Source organism: Cynocephalus volans, chromosome 6 (assembly GCF_027409185.1).
Source record: "Cynocephalus volans isolate mCynVol1 chromosome 6, mCynVol1.pri, whole genome shotgun sequence".
Taxonomy (NCBI): domain Eukaryota; kingdom Metazoa; phylum Chordata; class Mammalia; order Dermoptera; family Cynocephalidae; genus Cynocephalus; species Cynocephalus volans.
In genome coordinates, this window is record NC_084465.1 from 143,115,168 (window position 1) to 143,136,538 (window position 21,371).

At 39.3% G+C, this 21,371-nt stretch overlaps 1 protein-coding gene and 1 long non-coding RNA gene across 10 annotated transcripts in view; one reads left to right on the plus strand and one right to left on the minus strand.

The window, feature by feature from the left end:
- Positions 1 to 20,855, minus strand: part of LOC134380463 (uncharacterized) — a 33,041-nt gene extending 12,186 nt beyond the window's left edge. The window contains exon 1 of the long non-coding RNA XR_010023879.1: positions 20,822 to 20,855. This is a non-coding gene — a long non-coding RNA (uncharacterized LOC134380463). The remainder of the gene's footprint in view (positions 1 to 20,821) is intronic.
- Positions 1 to 21,371, plus strand: part of KIAA1217 (KIAA1217 ortholog) — a 296,465-nt gene that overhangs the window by 163,403 nt on the left and 111,691 nt on the right. The window lies entirely within an intron of this gene.

Consider the following 21,371-nt stretch of genomic DNA (forward strand, 5'->3'; position numbering starts at 1 on the left):
CTGGGTTAATAATGGCGGTCAGGGTCATGGTTCTGAGGGCTTTAAAACAAGAGCATGTGAGAGTCTCTCTCTCTGGTCCACCATTTTCTTCCATGTGAGACCCCTGCATTGCTATAAAGCCCCCACCAAGGAAGACCCTCACCAGATGTGTTCCCTGGACTTTGACTTCCCAGCCTCCAAAACTGTAAGCAATATATTTTATTTTCTTTGTAAAATACCTAGTTCCATATATATTTTGTTATAAGCAATAGAAATGGACTAATACAGAAAATTGGTACCAGAACTGGGGTGTTGCTTACAGCAAATACTTGAAAATGCGGAAGTGTCTTTGGAACTGGGTGTTGAGGAAAGGCTGGAAGAATTTGGAGGAACAGGCTAGGAAAAGCCTAGAGAGAGTTTAAAATGTTTTAGAGACTGGTTAAATGGTGGTGAGCAGAATGCTGATAGAAATAGAGATAATAAAGTCCATCCTGAGGAGGTCTCAGCTGGAAATTAGGTGTTTATTGGAAACGGGGGCAAAATCACCCTTGCTATGAACTGACAAGGAACTTAGCAGCATTCAGCATTCTGTCCGTGCCCTAGGACTTCATGGAAGTTTGAACTCAAGAATTTTGAGCCAGAGTATTTGACAGAAGACATTTCTAAGCAGCAAAACATTCAGGAAGCTGCCTGGCTACTTGCAACAGCCTATGCTGAATTATGGTAGCAAGGGCACAACATAAAGCCAGAATTTAAAAGGGAAGCAGAGTGTGAAGATTTGGAGAATTTGCAGCCTGGCCATGTGGTAGAGAAGCAGAAAGCGTTTTCAGAAGAAAAGTTCAATGGTACTAAGAAGATTAACACAGAAGTATGGGATTATCAAGAGAAGGGGGGAAAGGCCCTGAAGGCACTGCAGAAGCCTATGGAGCCAGCCCTTCCATTACAGGCCCAGAGGCCTAGGGAGACAGAATGGTCTCAGGGAACAGGCCTGAGGCATCCTCCACAGGCTCACTGCCCAGGGCCACCTCAGGAAGATGCTTCCAGCTGCAGCACCCCAACTTCTCTGGCTGCTCCAGCTGTGGCTAAATTGGCCCCAGGTGTGGCTGGACCTGTAGCTTTGGAAGATACAAGCCAGAAGCCTCCGTGGCATTCATGTGGTATTAGGTCTGCCAGATCGCAGAATGCAAGAGCTGTGAACGCTTAGGAGCCTCCACCCCAATTTCAAAGGATGTATGGAAAAGCCAGGGGGCCTAGGAAGAGATTTTTTGCAAGGGTGGAGTCATGGCATAGAACCTTTGCTAGAGCAGTGTGGAACAGAAACATGAGGTAAGAACTGCACCAGAGAAATACCATCAGCACCATGCCTAGTGGAGCCATGGGAATGGGGCCACCATGGAGACCCCAGTTCTATAGAGCTACCAGCATACAATACCGGCCTGGGAAAACTAAAGCATGACTGGAGACCAGGAAAGCCATAGAAGCAGAACTACGTGAGGTCTTGGGGACCCAACCCCCACACCAATGTGCAGAGGATGTCAAATGTGGAGTCAAGGGTACATGATTTGCCAGTTTTAAGGTATGATGTCTGCCATGCTGGGCTTTGGACTTCTTTGAGATCTGTTACACCTTTCTTTTGGCATATTTCTGCCTTTTTGAATGGGTATATATCCTATGCTTGTCCTGCCATGTTTCTAAGCAGTAGATAACTTGTTTTGATTTCACAGATGGGACTTTGAACTTTGGACTTTTGAGTTGAAACAATTAAGATGATGGGAATGAAATGAATGTATTTGCATGTGAAAAGGACATGAGTTTTGGGGGGCCAGGGGTGGAATGCTGTGGATTCATGTCCCCCCAAAACTTAGTCCCCATTGTGACAGTGTAAAGACGATGGGAAATCCTATTATGGTAATGGAAAGGTGGGGCGCTGAAGAGGTGATTGATTAGATTCTGAAGGCAGTACCATAGTGAATGGATTAATAATGGTGGTCAGGAGCATGGTTCTGAGTACTTTAAAAGGAGAGCACGTGAGAGTCTCTCTCTCTCTCTTTCTGCTCCACCATTCTTGCCATGTGACACCTTGCATTGCTGTAAGGTCACCTCACAAGATGTGTTCCCTGGACTTTGTACTTCCCAGCCTCAGAAACAGTAAGCAGTAAATTTTGTTTTCTTTATAAAATACCCAGTTCTGTGTATTTTGTTATAAGAAATGATACAAATATGTACCGAACAGAATAGCTATAATGAACAATTGAGATCATATAGGTAATGTTCTTTTTATTTTATTTTGTCAATATACAATGGGGTTGATTATTGTGCCCAGTTACTGAAACCTCCCTCCCTCCTCTCTCTCCCCCCTCCCTCCCAACAATGTCCTTTGTTTGCTCATTGTATCAACTTCAAGGAATTGTGATTGTTGTGTCTTCTTCCCTCCACCCAGCAGTATGTGTATTTATTTATTTATTTTTAGCTCCCATAAATAAGTAAGAACGTGATATTTCTCTTTCTGTGCCTGACTCATTTCACTTAATGTAATTCTCTCTAGGTCCATCCATGTTGTTGCAAATGGCACTATTTCATTCTTTTTTATAGCAGAGTAGTATTCCATTGTGTAGATATACCACATTTTCCATATCCACTCATCCAATGATGGACATTTGGGATGATTCCAACTCTTAGCTATTGTAAAGAGTGCTGCAATGAACATTGGAGAACAGGTTACCTTCGACTTGATGATTTCCATTCCTCTGGGTATATTCCCAGCAGTGGGATAGCTGGGTCATTTGGTAAATCTATCTGCAATTGTTTGAGCAACCTCCATACCATTTTCCATAGAGGCTGCACCATTTTGCAGTCTCTCCAACAATGTATGAGAGGTTTTTTTTCTCCGCAACTCACCAGCATTTATCATTCACAGTCTTTTGGATATTAGCCATCCTAAGTGGAGTGAGATATTATCTAAGTGTGGTTTTGATTTGCATTTCCCAGATGCTGAGTGATGTTGAGCATTTTTTCGTGTGTCTGTTGGCCATTCATATATCTTCCTTTGAGAAATGCCTATTTAGCTCTTTTGCCCATTTTTTAATTGGGTTACTTGTTTTTATGTTGTAAAGTTGTTTCAGGTCCTTGTGTATTCTTGATATTAATCTTTTGTCCAATGTATATTTTGCAAATATTTTCTCCCATTCTGTTGCTTGTCTTTTAACTCTGGTAATTGTTTCTTTTGCTGTGCAGAAGCTTTTTAGTTTGATATAATCCCATTTGATTAGTTTTCCTTTGGTTACCTGTGCTTTTGGGGTCGTATTCATGAAGTCTGTGCCCAGTCCTACTTCCTGAAGGGTTTCTCCTATGTTTTATTGTTTCAGGGTGTATGTTTAATTCCTTAATCCATTTTGAGTTGATTTTAGTATATGGTGAGAGGTATAGGTCTAGTTTCATTCTCCTGCATGTGGATATCCAGTTATCCTAACACCATTTGCTGAAGAGGAAGTCTCTTCCCCAGTGTATAGTCTTGGTGCCTTTGTCAAAGATCAGATGGCTGTAGGTGCATGGGTTGATTTCTGGGTTCTCTATTCTATTCCATTGGTCAGTGTGTCTGTTTTTATGACAGTACCATGCTGTTTTGGTTATTATAGCTTTGTAGTATAGTTTAAAGTCTGACAGTGTTATGCCTCCAGCTTTATTTTTTTGGCTCAGAATTGCTTTGGCTATGCGTGGTCTTTTGTTATTCCATATAAATATCTGGATAGTTTTTTCCATTTCTGAGAAAAATGTCATTGGAATTTCGATGGGGATTGCATTGAATTTGTATATCACTTTGGGTAGTATGGACGTTTTCACAATGTTGATTCTTCCAATCCAAGAGCATGAGATATCTTTCCATCTTCTTGTGTTCTCTTTAATTTCTCTCAGCAGTGGTTTGTAGTTCTCATTATAGAGATTTTTCACATCCTTCGTTAACTCAATTCCCAAGTATTTTATTTTTTGGTGGCTATTGTAAATGGGCAGGCTTTCTTGATGGCTCTTTCCGCATGTTCACTATTGGAGAATAGAAATGCTACTGATTTTTGTGTGTTGATTTTGTATCCTGCACCTTTGCTGAAATCATTTATCAACTCCAAGAGGTTTTCTGTAGAGTCTTAGGCTGTTCGATATATAGGATCATGTCATCTGCAAACAGGGATGGTTTGACTCCATCTTTTCCAATCTGGATACCCTTTATTTCCTTCTCTTCTCTGATTGCTCTGGCTACTACTTCCAACACTATGCTAAACAGGAGTGGTGAGAGTGGGCATCCTTGTCTGGTTCCTGTTCTTAAGGGAAAAGCTTTCAGTTTTTCCCCATTCAGGTTGATATTGGCAGTGGGTTTATCATATATGGCTTTAATTATGTTCAGATACTTTCCATCAATACCTAACTTGTAGAGAACCTTTATCATGAACAAGTGTTGAATTTTATCAAATGCTTTTTCAGCATCTATAGAGATGATCATATGGTCCTTGTGTTTGATTTTATTGATACTGTGTATCACATTTATTGATTTCCGTATGTTGAACCAACCTTGCATCCCTGGAATGAATCCCACTGATCATGGTGTATAATTTTGCGTATGTGTTGCTGTATTCTGTTAGCTAGTATTTTATTGAGGATCTTTGAGTCTATATTCATCAAGGATATTGGCCGGTAGTTGTTTTTTATATATTTTTTTAGTTGTATCTTTACCTGGTTTTGGTATCAGGGTGATGTTTGCTTCATAGAATGAGTTTGGGAAAATTGCCTCTGTTTCAATCTTCTGGAATAGTTTGTAGAGAATTGGTGTCAATTCCTCTTCAAATGTTTGGTAGAATTCTGCTGTGAATCCATCTGGTCCTGGGCTTTTCTTTGTTGGGAGCCTTCTGATAACGCCTTCAATCTCCTTTATTGTTATTGGTCTGTTCATATTTTCTACATCTTCATGGTTCAGTTTTGGGAGCTTGTGTGTGTCCAGAAATTTATCCATTTCCCCCAGATTTTCAAATTTGTTGGCATATAGTTGTTTATAGTAGTCTCTAATGATTCCTTATATTTCAGAGATATCAGTTGTAATATCAACATTTTCATTTCTAATTTTTGTTATTTGGGTCTTCTCTTCTTTTTTTAGTTAGTTGTGCTAATGGTTTGTCAATTTTATTTATCTTTTCAAAAAACCAACTTTTTGATTCATTGATCTTTTGTACCTTTTTTTGGGGTTTCAATTTCATTAAAAGTTCTGCTCTGAACTTAATGATTTCTTTCCATCTGCTTACTTTGGGTTTGGATTGTTCTTGTTTTTCTAGTTCTTAAAAGTGAAGTATTAGGTTATTCACCTGCCATCTTTCCATTCTTCTGAAGTAAGCATGAAATGCTATAAATTTCCCACTTAGTACTGCTTTTGCAGTATCCCACAGGTTTTGGTATCATGTATCATTGTTTTCATTAGTTTCAATAAATTTTTTTATTTCCTGTTTGATTTCTTCTTGGACCCATATGTCATTAAGGAGTATAGTTTCCAGAATTTCCTTTGTTACTGATTTCCAATTTTAATCCATTGTGGTCTGAAAAAATACATGGGATAATTCCAATTTTTTTGAATTTGTTGAGACTTGATTTGTGACCTAACGTGATCTATCCTGGAGAATGATCCATGTGCTGATGAGAAGAATGAATATTCTGAGGTTGTTGGATGGAATGTTCTGTAGATATCTGCCAAGTCCAATTGGTCTAGAGTGTTGTTTAGATCTTGTGTTTCTCTGCTGATTCTTTGCCTAGATGATCTGTCCAATATTGATAGTGGGGTGTTCAGGTCCCCTGCTATTATGGTATATAGTGTCTATTTCCTTCTTTAGGTCTAATAGAGTTTGCTTTATAAATATAGCTGCTCCAACATTGGATGTGTATATATTTATGATTGTTATGCCTTCTTGATGGATGAATCCATTTCTCATTATGTAGCGGCCCTCCTTGTCTCTTTTTATGCTTTTTAATTTAAAGTCTATTTTATCAGATATAAGAATAGTTACTCCAGCTCGTTTTTATTTTCTGTTTGCATGGTAAATCTTTTTCCATCCTTTCACTTTTAGTCTATGGGAGTCTTTATAGGTGAGGTGGGTTTCTTGAAGGCAGTGTATAGTTGGGTCCTCCTTTTTAATCTAGTCAGCCAATCTGTGTCTTTTGATTGGAGAATTTAATCCTTTTACATTAAGAGTTATTACTGAAAAGTGTTGATTTACTCCTAGTATTTTATTGATTTTTGTTTGGCTATCTTAAGAGTCTTTTGTTCCTTTTTTTCTGATTTACTGTTTGTCTTCTGTATTTGTTGGTTTCTTGGGTTGTAGATAAAATTTTTTTTTTCTCTTCATTGTTGGCATTTTAATTTTACTAGTGGGTTTTGATTTTTCTTGAATTTTTATGGCAGTGGTAGTTATTTTTCATGTACCAAACCAAGTACTCCCTTGAGAATTTCTTGTAAGGGTGGTCATGTGGTAGTGAACTCCCACAGTCTTTGTTTGTCTGAGAAATATACTATTTGCCCTTCATTTCCGAAGGATAGCCTTTCGGGGTAGAGTATTCTTGGCTGGCAATCTCTGTCTCCCATTCCTTTCTGCCTTTTAGGGTTTGTGATGAAAAGTCTGAAGTTATTCTGATTAGGGCTCCCTTATAGGTGATTTGATGCTTCTCTCTTGCAGCTTTTAAGATTCTCTCTTTGTCTTTGAGTTTTGCCAATTTGACTATAATATTTCTTGGAGAAGACCTTTTTGAGTCGAATGCATTTGGGGATCTTTGAGCTTCCTGAATCTGAAGATCTGTGTCTTTACCTATACCTGGGAAGTTTTCTGCCACTATTTTGTTGACTATGTTTTCAGTGCAATCTCCTTTTTCCTCCTTTTCTGGAATACCCATGACTCAGATATTTGAACGCTTAAGGTTGTCTGATATCTCTCTTTGATTTTCTTCGGTGTTTTTAATTCTTTTTTCTTTTCTTTTTTTTTTTTTTGTCTGTCTGTGTTATTTCAAAATAGCCCATCTTTAGGATAAGAAGTTCTCTCTTCTGCTTCTGTAAGCCTGCTGATTAAACTTTCTGTTGTGTTTTTTATTTCATTAAATGCATTCTTAAGCTTGGCAAGCTCTGCTACATTCTTTTTCAGGGCATTGATTTCCTTGTACATTTCTTCTTTCAGGTCCTGTATACTTTTCCTCGTTTCATCATGTTGTCTAGCTGAGTTTTCTTGTATCTCATTTAGTTTCCTTAGAATTATGACTCGAAATTCCTTGTCAGACATTTCAAGGTCTTCTTGTTCTATAGGATCTAGAGCTTGAGAGTTATTACCCTTTGGTGGTGTACTTTCTTGACTTTTCCATATTTCTGGTATCTTTCCTTTGGGGTTTAGTCATTGTGGCAAAGGATTTCATGGTCCAATGGTTCGACACTATTATCTGGCTAGGATCCTACTGGGGCTACCAATTTGGCACGGCTGCCTCAGTGTCTGCTCAGTTGCCCACTGGCTCCACAGGCACGTGGTCACATTGAGTCTTGGGCCTCTCTAGGGAAGTGCCTCTCTGGTTGGCACACACTCGGCCAGGCTGGGGATGGAGTCTGGTAGTGGTGAGGCCTACCTGCTCAGTCATGCGCTGGCGCCGTGGGGTGCGTGGCCTCCGCGGATCTCAGGCCTCTCCAGTGGGGCGCCTCTCTGGTTGGTGTGCACTTGGCCAGGCTGGGGATGGAGTCCGGCAACGGTGAGGCCTACCTGCTCAGTCACATGCTGGCACCGCAGGTTGCGTGGCCTCCGCGGATCTCAGGCCTCTCCAGTGGGGCGCCTCTCTCAGTAAAGTTCTTTTTTTTTTTTTTTTTTAAGATTAATTTTTCTTTCTTTTTTTCTTTTTTTAAGTTTTATTTTGTCGATATACATTGTGGCTGATTATTGCTCCCCATCACCAAAACCTCCCTCCCTTCTCCCTCCCCCCCTCCCCCCAACAATGTCCTTTCTGTTTGCTTGTCGTATCAACTTCAAGTAGTTGTGGTTGTTATATCTTCTCCCCCCGCCCCGGTTTTTGTGTGTGTGTGTGTGTGTGTGTGAATTTATATATTAATTTTTAGCTCCCACCAATCAGTGAGAACATGTGGTATTTCTCTTTCTGTGCCTGACTTGTTTCACTTAATATAATTCTCTCAAGGTCCATCCATGTTGTTGCAAATGGCAGTATTTCATTCGTTTTTATAGCTGAGTAGTATTCCATTCTGTAGATGTACCACATATTCCGTATCCACTCATCTGATGATGGACATTTGGGCTGGTTCCAACTCTTGGCTATTGTAAAGAGTGCTGCAATGAACATTGGGGAACAGGTATACCTTCGACTTGATGATTTCCATTCCTCTCGGTATATTCCCAACAGTGGGATAGCTGGTTCGTATGGTAGATCTATCTGCAATTGTTTGAGGAACCTCCATACCATTTTCCATAGAGGCTGCACCATTTTTCAGTCCCACCAACAATGTATGAGAGTTCCTTTTTCTCCGCAACCTCACCAGCATTTATCGTTCAGGGTCTTTTGGATTTTAGCCATCCTAACTGGGGTTAGATGGTATCTCAATGTGGTTTTGATTTGCATTTCCCGGATGCTGAGTGATGTTGAGCATTTTTTCATATGTCTGTTGGCCATTTGTATATCTTCCTTAGAGAAATGCCTACTTAGCTCTTTTGCCCATTTTTTAATTGGGTTGCTTGTTTTCTTCTTGTAAAGTTGTTTGAGTTCCTTATATATTCTGGATATTAATCCTTTGTCAGATGTATATTTTGCAAATGTTTTCTCCCACTCTGTTGGTTGTCTTTTAACTCTGTTAATTGTTTCTTTTGCTGTGCAGAAGCTTTTTTAGTTTGATATAATCCCATTTGTTTATTTTTCCTTTGGTTGCCCGTGCTTTTGGGGTCGTATTCATGAAATCTGTGCCCAGTCCTATTTCCTGAAGTGTTTCTCCTATGTTTTCTTTAAGAAGTTTTATTGTTTCAGGGTGTATATTTAAATCCTTAATCCATTTTGAGTTGATTTTAGTATACGGTGAGAGGTATGGATCTAGTTTCATTCTCCTGCATATGGATATCCAGTTATTCCAGCACCATTTGCTGAAGAGGCAGTCCCTTCCCCAGTGAATAGGCTTGGTGCCTTTGTCAAAGATCAGATGGCAGTAAGTGTGTGGGTTGATTTCTGGATTCTCTATTCTATTCCATTGGTCAGTGTGTCTGTTTTTATGCCAGTACCATACTGTTTTGGTTATTATAGCTTTGTAGTATAGCTTAAAGTCAGGTAGTGTTATGCCTCCAGCTTTATTTTTTTTTGCTCAGCATTGCTTTGGCTAGGCTTGTTCTTTTATTGTTCCATATAAATGTCTGGATAGTTTTTTCCATTTCTGAGAAAAATGTCTTTGGAATTTTAATGGGGATTGCATTGCATTTGTATATCACTTTGGGTAGTATAGACATTTTCACTATGTTGATTCTTCCAATCCAAGAGCATGGGATATCTTTCCATCTTCTTGTATCCTCTCTAATTTCTCTCAGCAGTGGTTTGTAGTTCTCATGATAGAGATTTTTCACCTCCTTGGGTAACTCAATTCCTAAGTATTTTATTTTTTTGGTGGCTATTGTAAGTGGGCAGGCTTTCTTGATTTCTCGTTCTGCATGTTCACTATTGGAGAAAAGAAATGCTACTGATTTTTGTGTGTTGATTTTGTATCCTGCTACTGTGCTAAAATCATTTATCAATTCCAACAGTTTTTTTGTAGAGGTTTTAGGCTGTTGGATATATAGGATCATGTCATCTGCAAACAGGGACAGTTTGACTTCATCTTTTCCAATCTGGATGCCCTTTATTTCCTTCTCTTCTCTGATTGCTCTGGCTAGTACTTCCAACACTATGTTGAATAGGAGTGGTGAGAGTGGGCATCCTTGTCTAATTCTGTTCTTAAAGGAAAAGCTTTCAGCTTTTCCCCATTCAGGATGATATTGGCAGTGGGTTTGGCATATATGGCTTTAATTATGTTGAGATATTTTCCCTGTATACCTAACTTATAGAGGGTCTTTGTCATGAATGAGTGCTGAACTTTATCAAATGCTTTTTCAGCATCTATAGAGATGATCATATTGTCCTTGTGTTTGAGTTTATTAATATGGTGTATCACATTTATTGATTTGCGTATGTTGAACCAACCTTGCATCCCTGGGATGAATCCCACTTGATCGGGATGAATAATTTTTCGTATGTGTTGCTGTACTCTGTTTGCTAGTATTTTAGTGAGGATTTTTGCATCTATATTCATCAAGGATATCGGCCTGTAGTTTTCTTTTTTGGTTATATCTTTACCTGGTTTTGGTATCAGGATGATGTTTGCTTCATAGAATGAGTTTGGGAGATTTGCGTCTGTTTCAATCTTTTGAATAGTTTGTAAAGAATTGGTTTCAATTCCTCTTTGAATGTTTGGTAAAATTCTGCTGTGAATCCATCTGGTCCTGGGCTTTTCTTTGCTGGGAGCCTTCTGATAACAGCTTCAATCTCCTTTATTGTTATTGGTCTGTTCAAATTTTCTACGTCTTCATGGTTCAGTTTTGGGAGCTTGTGTGTGTCCAGAAATTTATCCATTTCCTCCAGATTTTCAAATTTGTTGGCGTATAGTTGTTTATAGTAGTCTCGAATGATTCCTTGTATTTCAGATGTATCAGTTGTAATATCGCCTTTTTCATTTCTAATTTTGGTTATTTGAGTCTTCTCTCTTCTTTTTTTTGTTAGCCATGCTAATGGTTTGTCAATTTTATTTATCTTTTCAAAAAACCAAGTTTTGATTCGTTGATCTTTTGAATTGTTTTTTGGTTTTCAATTTCATTCAGTTCTGCTCTGATCTTAATGATTTCTTTCCCTCTGCTAACTTTAGGTTTGGATTGTTCTTGTTTTTTTAGTTCTTTAAGGTGAAGTGTTAGGTTGTTCACTTGCCATCTTTCCATTCTTCTGAAGTGAGCGTTTAATGCAATAAATTTCCCCCTCAATACTGCTTTTGCAGTATCCTACAGGTTTTGGTATGATGTATCATTGTTTTCGTTAGTTTCAATAAATTTTTTGATTTCCTGCTTGATTTCTTCTTGGACCCATATGTCATTAAGTAGAATGCTGTTTAATTTCCATGTGTTTGTGTAGTTTCCAGAGTTTTGTTTGTTATTAATTTCTAGTTTTAATCCATTGTGGTCTGAGAAGATACATGGGATAATTCCAATTTTTTTGAATTTATTGATACTTGATTTGTGACCTAATATATGATCTATCCTGGAGAATGATCCATGTGCTGATGAGAAGAATGAATATTCTGAGGTTGTTGAGTGGAATGTTCTGTTGATATCTGCCAGTTCCCATTGGTCTAGAGTCTTGTTTAGATCTTGTGTTTCTCTACTGATTCTTTGCCTAGATGATCTGTCTAATATTGACAGTGGGGTGTTCAGGTCTCCTGCTATTATGGTATTGGTGTCTATTTCCTTCTTTAGGTCTAATAGAGTTTGTTTTATCAATCTGGCTGCTCCAACATTGGGTCCGTACATATTTATGATTGTTATGTCTTCTTCATGGATCAGTCCTTTTATCATTAAGTAGTGTCCCTCATTGTCTCTTTTTATGGTTTTTAGTTTAAAGTCTATTTTGTCAGATATAAGAATAGCTACTCCAGCTCGTTTTTCTTTTCTGTTTGCATGGTAAATCTTTTTCCATCCTTTCTGTGTGAATCTTTTTCCATCCTTTTCTGTGTGAATCTTTATGGGTGAGATGGGTCTCTTGTAGGCAGCATATAGTTGGGTCCTCCTTTTTGATCCAGTCAGCCAATCTGTGTCTTTTGATTGGGGAATTTAAGCCTTTTACATTAAGAGTTGTTATTGAAAGGTGTTGATTTATTCCTAGCATTTTATTGGTTGTTTGGTTGTCTTAGGTGTCTGTTGTTCCTTGCTTTCTGATTTACTGTTTGGTTTCTGTGTTTGTTGGTTCCTTAGGTTGTAGATAGTATTTTTGTTTGTTTGTTTTCTCTTCATGGATGCCATTTTTATTATACTAGTGGATATTGATTTTTCTTGGGTTTTTATGGCAGTGGTAGTTATTTTTCAGGATCCAAACCCAATACTCCCTTGAGAATTTCTTGTAAGGGTGGTTGTGTGGTAGTGAACTCCTGCAGTTTTTGTTTGTCTGAGAAATAGACTATTTGCCCTTCATTTCGGAAGGATAGCCTTGCAGGGTAGAGTATTTTTGGCTGGCAATCTTTGTCTTTTAGTATTTTGAATATAGCATCCCATTCCTTTCTAGCTTTTAGGGTTTGTGATGAGAAGTCTGATGTTAGCCTGATTGGGGCTCCCTTATAGGTGATTTGACGCTTCTCTCTTGCAGCTTTTAAGATTTTCTCTTTGTCTCTGAGTTTTGCCAATTTGACTATGACATGTCTTGGAGAAGGCCTTTTTGGGTTGAATACGTTTGGAGATCGTTGAGCTTCCTGGATCTGAAGATCTGTGATTTTTCCTATACCTGGGAAGTTTTCTGCCACTATTTTGTTGAATATGTTTTCAATGGAATCTCCCTTTTCCTCCCCTTCTGGAATACCCATGACTCGGATATTTGATCGCTTATGGTTGTCTGATATCTCTCTCAGATTTTCTTCAATGTCCTTGATTCTTTTTTCTTTCTTCTTGTCTGCTTGTGTTATTTCAAACAGCCCATCTTCAAGTTCAGAGGTTCTCTCTTCAACTTCGACAAGCCTGCTGGTTAAACTCTCCGTTGTGTTTTTTATTTCGCTGAATAACTTCTTCAGTTCAGCAAGTTCTGCTACATTTTTTTCAGGACATTGATTTCCTTGTACATTTCCTCTTTCAGATCCTGTATACTTTTCCTCGTTTCATCATGATGTCTAGCTGAGTTTTCTTGTATCTCATTCAGTTTCCTTAGAATTATCACTCGAAATTCCTTGTCAGTCATTTCAAGGGCTTCTTGTTCTATAGGATCTAGAGTTTGAGATTTATTAACTTTTGGTGGTGTACTTTCTTGATTTTTTGTATTTCTGGTATCTTTTTTTTGGTGTTTATTCATTGTGGCAGGGGGTTTCACAGACCACTGGTTTGAGATTGATGATTAACTAGGATGTTGCTGTGGTTGCCAATTTGGTATGGCTCCCTCCGTGACTGCTCAGTTGGCCTCTAGTGCCTTGTGTGTGTGGTTGCCTCGGGTCTTGGGCTTCTCCGGGGAGCCACCTTTCTGGTCAGCTTGGACTCTGCTGGGCTGGTGGATCACGTACCACAGGGTGTGTGATCTCTGTTGAGCTTTCACTTCCTGTGCAGGACTTCTCCCTGTTCCGTGTGCTCTGGCCCAGGCTGTTAGATCATGCAGTGGCGACCCCACCAGGTGTGTGGTTTCTGTCCAGTCTCCGCCTCCCTGGCCGCACGTCTCCCCACTCTGTGTGCACTGTGCTGGGCTGGGGCGTGTCTTCTACACCCCTCGTCTATCAGCTGGACCTTCAAGACCCTGCTCGGCACCGCCTCGCCCAGGAAGTCTACCAGGTTTCTGCTAGGCACAGACAACCGGTCTCTCTGGGTGCCTTTGTAGCACTGTGTAGATCTTTCTCGGGTCTTGTTCACCTTTGTATCCCCCCAGTATAAAACGAGTCTAGCGCCCACCTGCAGCCTGGTCTCCGGCAGGTTCAAGCGGGCCTGGGAACTCTCCTACCACACTATTCCCAACCAGAAATTCGTTAGGCTTTTTTCCAAACTGGTGGCCGCAGAGATGGTATCTGCCTCCCAGTAACAGGGAGTTTACCTGGGGTCGGAGTCCAGGGTGTGGTGGAGTGACAGTCGGCCCGCCCGTACTTCCTTGCCCTCCTGACACTGGCCGGGGCGCCCCCCGCCACCAGCCCCACCAGAGAACCGTGTAGGGAGTGGAAGCAGAGGCCGGTCCGCAGGCTCCGGAAAGCCTCGCGCCAGGCCAAGCAAGTGGGAGGGTCAGTGATGGCCGAGCCGGGGGGGGGGCTGCGAGCACCTGGGAAAATGGAGGCAGCTCCGGGGCGGTGAGTGGCCTGGTGGTGCAGGCGGGAGTCGGGTGGGCGTAATCCCCCCCGCACAGATCTGAGCCCGGGGTCACTCACAGGGTTGTGCCAGGTCAGGTGTTCACTCTCTGTCTCTGGTTTGTCGTCTTCCCTGTTCTCGGCCGCTGCCGCCTCGGGCTGTTCAGTCACGGCGCGCCTCGGGCGCTCCCAGGAATCTCCTTTAATGCCGGCCTGAAACCTCGAATCCTGAGTAGGGCAGCTGGCCGCCTTCAGCGCGGCCCCGGCCTCCGGGATCCTAGCTGCATCCACAGCAGCCCTGGCGCCGTGTTCCCTGTTTCGAGACTCGCTTTTGCAGCTAAGAAACAGTTCTTTTCCTGCTCCACACTTCAAAGCTGTTGCCTGTAAATGAGGCAGCCTCTGCTGCCGGGGGCAAAGTGGTGGTCAGCCCCCACGACCAGCCAGCAGCAGTGGTCCTCCCTTAAGAGATGGCAAGAGGAAGGTCCACAAGTTTCCCGGCTGCCTGAGGCCCAGTGGCCGCCTTTTCCACCTCAGCTACTCCGCACCAACCGCCGCAGCCACCGCCATCTTGAAACCTCTCAGTAATGTTCTTAATACAGTACCTGTTATATAGTAAGTGCCTATAAAATTAGCTGATGGCCATAATGATGACTTGAGTTATTTTTTTAAATGTCCATTACATTCTATTTCCTAAGATAGGACATTATGAATTTCATTTATAAATATTTATATCAAATTGATTAAAATCAAGACATTTCCTATTTGAGATGTATTCACTTTTAACTTTTTCTTTTTATCTGCAAGGTTAATTCAGACCGATAACTTATCTTTCCACCAATTCAAAACAAATGTTCTATCATAGTCCTTTATGTTTCATTTGCTAAGTTTATATGTCATTTTATAATAATTAACATTTTTAGATTGGCTGATTGTTCATAGTCTTTACTCTTATCAGTAGCATGTTTTTAAATTACATTTTAGGCTACATTGTTTTGGGGAATTCCCCTGTAGGGAACTGGCCATTCATGATGTTTCTTCCCTATTTGACTTTTAGACATTGCCTGTAAATCCTAATGGCCATTCCAAGTTCCATTGCTCTTCTGGATCTTTATCTTTGAAGTCCTGTGTTCGTCAGCTCTAAGAGTATGACCCTGGCATCCCAGTAGGGAGGGAGCTAATGTTAAATCGAATGTGGATAATGCTTCAGAAAAGAGTCCAGAAAATGTAGAATGATCTTAGGAAAGTTTCTAGCAATATGGCTGCACAAGGGAGCTTAGAATACTAACAGTACCCCACATTCCTACAAGCACATAAAAGTAAAACACAGAATGAAATATAATAACAACAACAAAAAAATTAATACATGGAAAGTTTGAAAGGAAATAGAAGAAATCTCCAGGTTTCAGAAGTGAAGAAGAATATCAAAGGGGAAACAACCATGAACATGGATATTTCAGAAATGGGTACCAGGCCTTTGGTACCCAGCTAGGACTCTGATACAGGAAAATGAACAGAAACAGACTAATGGCCCTGTGTCAATAGCCTAAAGGCTCAAATAGCTGGTCATTTAATAAAATGGGGTGGGTGTAGAGATGGACTCTGTTCAAAGCCCAGGAAACAGCAAAAAAGTTTGCCTTTTACCTGCACATTGGGGCAGAAAAGAGAAAATTACCTGAGAGAAACAAAAGCCCTAGACAGGAACTATGCACAGGTGATGGAGTCTGAACTTACACTGCTGGCGTTTTGGAGGCTCCCCAAGTATATTAGTCAGGATAGGCTAGATAATGCTCCAGCAGCAAACAACCCCCAAATTTCAGTGGCACTTAACACAACCAGGGTTTATTTTTTGCTCAAGCTGCATGTCCAGTGCAGGTGGGCAGAAGCTCCTGCCTATCCTCAGGGTCCTATGCTGATGGAGGCTGCTTCTTCTCAAAATGTCACTGAAGCAGGATAAAAGGAGTATAGCAAATCTTGCTCTGGCTCTTAAAGCTTCTGCAAGAACTGATACTTCAATTAAAACAAGACCCAAGGGGCTGGCCCCATGGCTCACTCGGGAGAGTGCGGCACTGATAGCACCGAGACCACATGTTCGGATCCTATATAGGGATGGCCAGTGCGCTCACTGGCTGAGCGTGGCACGGACGACACTGAGCCAAGGGTTGTGATCTCCTTACCGGTCAAAAAAAAAAAAAACAAGACCCAAGGCCATCTTAACTTCCAAGGGGACAAGGGAGTGCAGTCCAACAATTGACCTGGAATATTTGTGAACAATACTAGTGACAACCACACCAAGCCTATAAATTAACATGAAAATAATCAGGATCATCAAAACCCCTAGTGCAGATAATCCAGCTAATGAGAGAAATAGTCAACCAGAATATAAATCGGAGGAAATCTCACAATCTGAGGGGAAGTGAAGGGAAATAAAACATGAAAGGACCACTCAAAGACAGGATAAAAGGATCAAGACTGCCTGTGTCTAATAGGAATTCTGGAAGACAAGACTAGAAAAAAATGGGGAAGATAATGGACAGGAGACTTGTTGAGAATTTTTCTAGAATTGAAGACATCATGAGTTTTAAAATTGAAAAAAACCCCACAAAATCTTAAGTAAGATTAAAAAAAAAAAAAATCCACACATTGGTCCACAATGAAGAAACTGCAGAACATCAAAGATCAAAAGAAAATCTTAAAAGCAGCCAGGGAGAAATGACAGGTTACCTACAAAGAAAAGAAAACTTGACAACAGTATGCTTTTATAAGCCAAGAAGTCAGAAAGCAGTGGAGTCATATCTTTAAAATCCAGAGGGGAAAGTCACCATCAACCAATATTTCTTTATCCAGCAAAATTATCATTTGAGAGTAAGGGCAAAAAGAAGCCATTTTCAATTAAACAAGATTAGAAGTATTTACCATTCACAGACTCACTGGAAGAACTAGTACGTATGTACTTTACACAAAAATCCTCAATAAAATATTAGCAAATCAAATCCATTAATGTATCAAAATAATAATCCATCACAACCACATGAAATTTATTCCTGGTATGCAAGACTGGTTTAATAGTTAGAAATCAATTAATGTAGTCCACCATATCAACAGGCTAAAGAAGGAAAATTATATAATTATATCAATTGATACATAGAAACCATTTCATGAAATCCAACACCAATTCATGATTTAAAAAAAAAAACTCCCTGCCAACTAGAATAGAGGGGAGCTTCCTCACCTAATAAAGAGCATCTGCAAAAAAACTACAGCTAACATAATGGTGAAAGACTAAATGCTTTCCCTCTAAGACTGAGAGTAACCAAGAGTCCAATCTCACTAATCTTCCTCAATGTAATTCTGGATATGCTAGTTAGTGCAATAAGCAGGAAAAAACAATATACAAAAAAACTCGAAGTGCAACAAAACTCTCCTAGAAATAGTAAGTGAGTTCACCAGGGTCACAGATGCAGGGTCAGCACACAAAATCAATTGTATTTCTATGTACTAGCAACAAACAAATGGAAGCCAAAATAAAAAATACAGTACCATTTACAATTACTCCAAAGAAAATGAAGTACTTAGGTATAAATATAACAAAACACGTATAGGATCCATATGCTGAAAATTACTATGTGTTGATGAAAGAAATCAAAGACCTGGTAATTGAAGAGATGTACTATGTTCATAGACTGGCAGACTTAGCCAAGTAAAGATGTCAGTTCTCCCCAAATAGATCTATAGTTTTAAAACAGCTCCTATCAAAATCACAAAATTGTTTATTTTTTTGGAAACATAAACAAGCTTATTCTAAAATTTATATAAATAAGCAAAGGAGCTAGAATAGCTAAAATTGTTTTGAAAAGAAGTATAGAGGGGCAACAGTCTACTTGATTTCTAAACTTATTATAGATCCACAGTAATCAAGACTGTGTGGTATTGGTGGAGAGATAGACACATGGATCAATGAAACAGAATAGAGAACCAAGAAATAGACCCACACAAATATGCCCACCTGAAATTTTACAAAATTGCAAAAGCAATTTAATAGAGGAAAGATACCCTTTTCAACAAATGGTGCTGAAGCAATGGGATACCTATAGGCCAAAGAAAAAGAAAATTAGCTTCAGTGTAAAGTCGCACACCTTATACAAAAATTAATTCAAAATAGATCATGGACTTAAATGTAAGACTATAAAATTTTTAGACCAAAAATAGGAGGTATTATTCAGATTCTAGGGCTTTGTGACGATTTCTTAGGAATGACACCAAAAACACAATCCATAAAAGGAAAAATTGATAATTGGATCTCATTTAAAAAATTTTTAAAAGACCCTGTTAAGAGCATGAGAAGACAAGCTGCAGAGTGAGAGAAAATATTTATAAACCACATATCTTACAAAGGACCAGTATCTAGAATATATAAAGAACTTTCAAACTTGATATTTTAAAAAAATCAAGCAATCCAATTAGAAATTGGACAAAATATAGAAAGAGATATTTCACTGAAGAGTATGTACAGATGGTAAATAGCTCATGAAATGATGTTCAACATCATTAGCCTTTAGGAAAATGCAAATTAAAACCATAACAAGATATCACTACACACACATCAGAATAGTTAAAATCAAAAGTGAGAACACTGAATGCTAGCAAGGATCTTAAGAAATGAGATCACTCATACATTGCTGGTAGAAATGTGAAACAGTACAGGCACTCTGGAAAATTGTTTTACAGTTCCTTTTAAAGCTAAAAATGGACTTACCATACACCCAGCAATTGTGCTCTTTAGCATATATCTCAGAAAAACAAAAACAAAAAAAAAAAACCCAGAAACTTGTACATGCATGTTCAGAACAGTTTTGTTTGCAGTAGCCAAAAGGTAGAAATGACCCAAATGTCCTTCAGTAGGTGAATGACTAAACTATGATCCATCTGGACCATGGAATGCTACTCAGCAACAAGGGACAAATTATTGATGCACACAAAAACTCCGATTCACCTCAAAGGAATTATGCTCAGTGACAAAAAGTAGTCTCAGAAGGTTACATATGGCAGTATTCCATTTATACATAACGCTCTTGAAATGATATTCTAGAGAATAGATTAGTGGTTGTCAGGAGTTAGGGATGGAGGTGTAGGAGGGGAGTTCAAATACAAAGAGGTAGCTAGAGAGAGCCTTGTTATGATGGTGCAATTAAGTATCTTGATCATGGTAGTAGTTGCACACAGCTACGTAAGTGAAAACATTGCACAGAGCAACACACACACACACGCACACACACAAGTATATGCATAAATCTGCATAAGCTCTGTGGGTTGTGCCAATGACCTGGTTTGGGTATTGTCCTATAGTTATACAGTCAGGGGAGGGAGGTTGAAAAATGCCTGGGACCTTTCTGTACATTTCTTTGCAACTTTTTTTTTATACTTATTTCCAAATAAAAATTTCAAAATATGTATATACTTCACTAAGAAGGATAATAAACATAGAAAAAGGGAGTAGAATGTGTGAAGTGATGGTGAGAAAATAAAATGGCAAAGACGTTTTTCGAAAATCCAAATAAGCATAAATTATAACAAATCATTTAAGGAGGTTAAAAATAAGACAAAATAAAAATATCAAACAGAAACAATAGAAGACCAGAGAAGGTGACCAGCGTGAAAACATTCTAAAATCATCACATTTTCTAGGAGGAGACTGAGATCCATACGTTGGAAATTTTTTTTGATAAAAAGGTAGAATGGCATCTAACCAACCTGTACTACTTTAATATGAGGTATCGTTTACTGAGCACCTGCTCTGTGTCTGGAAACCTACTGGCATCACAATCCCTATCTTAATCATGAAAGGAGGTGGGTTTATCCCCTTTTTATTGATAAGAAACAGAGGCCAAAGGGGAGTGAATAATGTATAAGTCAGAGCAGTAAGTGGACAAGACAGGATTGGAACCCAGGATCCTCCGACTCCCATGCCTGTGTTCTTTTAACCCCACTATGCCCTCCTGGGCATAAAGAATACAGAAATAAACTAATTTTCTAACAGGAGTGCCTGCAATGTTTGGAAGGTGAAATAGTTTGATCTTCTACGGGATGAAACATGAATGATCTCTAAACTATGGACAAAATGGAAAATTTGACCAAACTGTGGACAAAACTTACTGCAAGACAGAAAGCTTTCATATCTCTCCTTTTCCTTTATTTTCTCTAAATAGTCATTGTGAAGCTGTGTGTCTCAGCTTGTTTAACTAGTTGTGTTACCTTGAAGAATGAAGAGCAACAGTTTTCATTCAAATTTAGTGGTTTCTTAGCAAAGCAATAAGCATAGAAATAAAAATTTTGATATTATTCTGTATAGGTGAGAAAAGGAAGGTGGTATTTTTGAAGATTGAGGAAAACCACAAATCTATTGTTTTCTCATTTATAAATCTTGTTTCTATTTCTCCTGTTTCTAAAACGATCTTGAAACCCAAATATGCTAATGTACATTCTCATACACACGCATCCACGGAGCGTACAGGGCAGACTTACACACACACACACACACACACACACACACACACACACACACACACACACACACACATTGGTAACGAGTCATAGGAAAGAGGGGATAGGGCTTAGTTGCTCGTGTTTGTTGACAGGTTTGAATAAAGGAAGCCTGATCATTCTCTGTTCTATCAGTCTTTTTCTCCTTTCAGCCTGGAAAAAAAATGACTAACACTTTCCAGTTTATAGGATTGAAAAGAGGGAGTACTTTTATCTTACCTGAAACATTGTGCAGCAAAAGCTTCTATTTACTGACTCATAAAAGACTTTATGCCTCATCTGTTATACTTAAGATGACTGTGGAGAATGTACCAAAAAATTTGAAATGTGTTGCCTCCTGAAGTTAGAATCTTAATCAGGTGTATTATTGAACAATCCTACTTTCCTTAATGTGTACGGATTTCAGCATTGGCAGGAAGTATTGAAGTAAACACCAATAGAGCATTAAACAAAATGTAGCCTCAAACTTTAAAAACACGTACAATCGCCCACCCCTTTGTGTGCAGACTTTGGAATGAGTTTGCCCAGCTCTTTCACAATAGTTTCATCTGATGAAAGTACAAAAGCACCCGTCACAGGCTAAGCTCTCAGCCTTCTATAAAAACATCAGGAACATTCTGCTTCCAGAACTACCAGCACAGCTCTGTCACGAAATAAGTCAGAGACCCTGGGAAAATCTCTTATCCTTTCTAGGCCTCAATTTCCTCATCCATAGAATCCTGACCCATTTCACAGGAAATTTGAGAGGAAGACTGGCATTATAGAAATG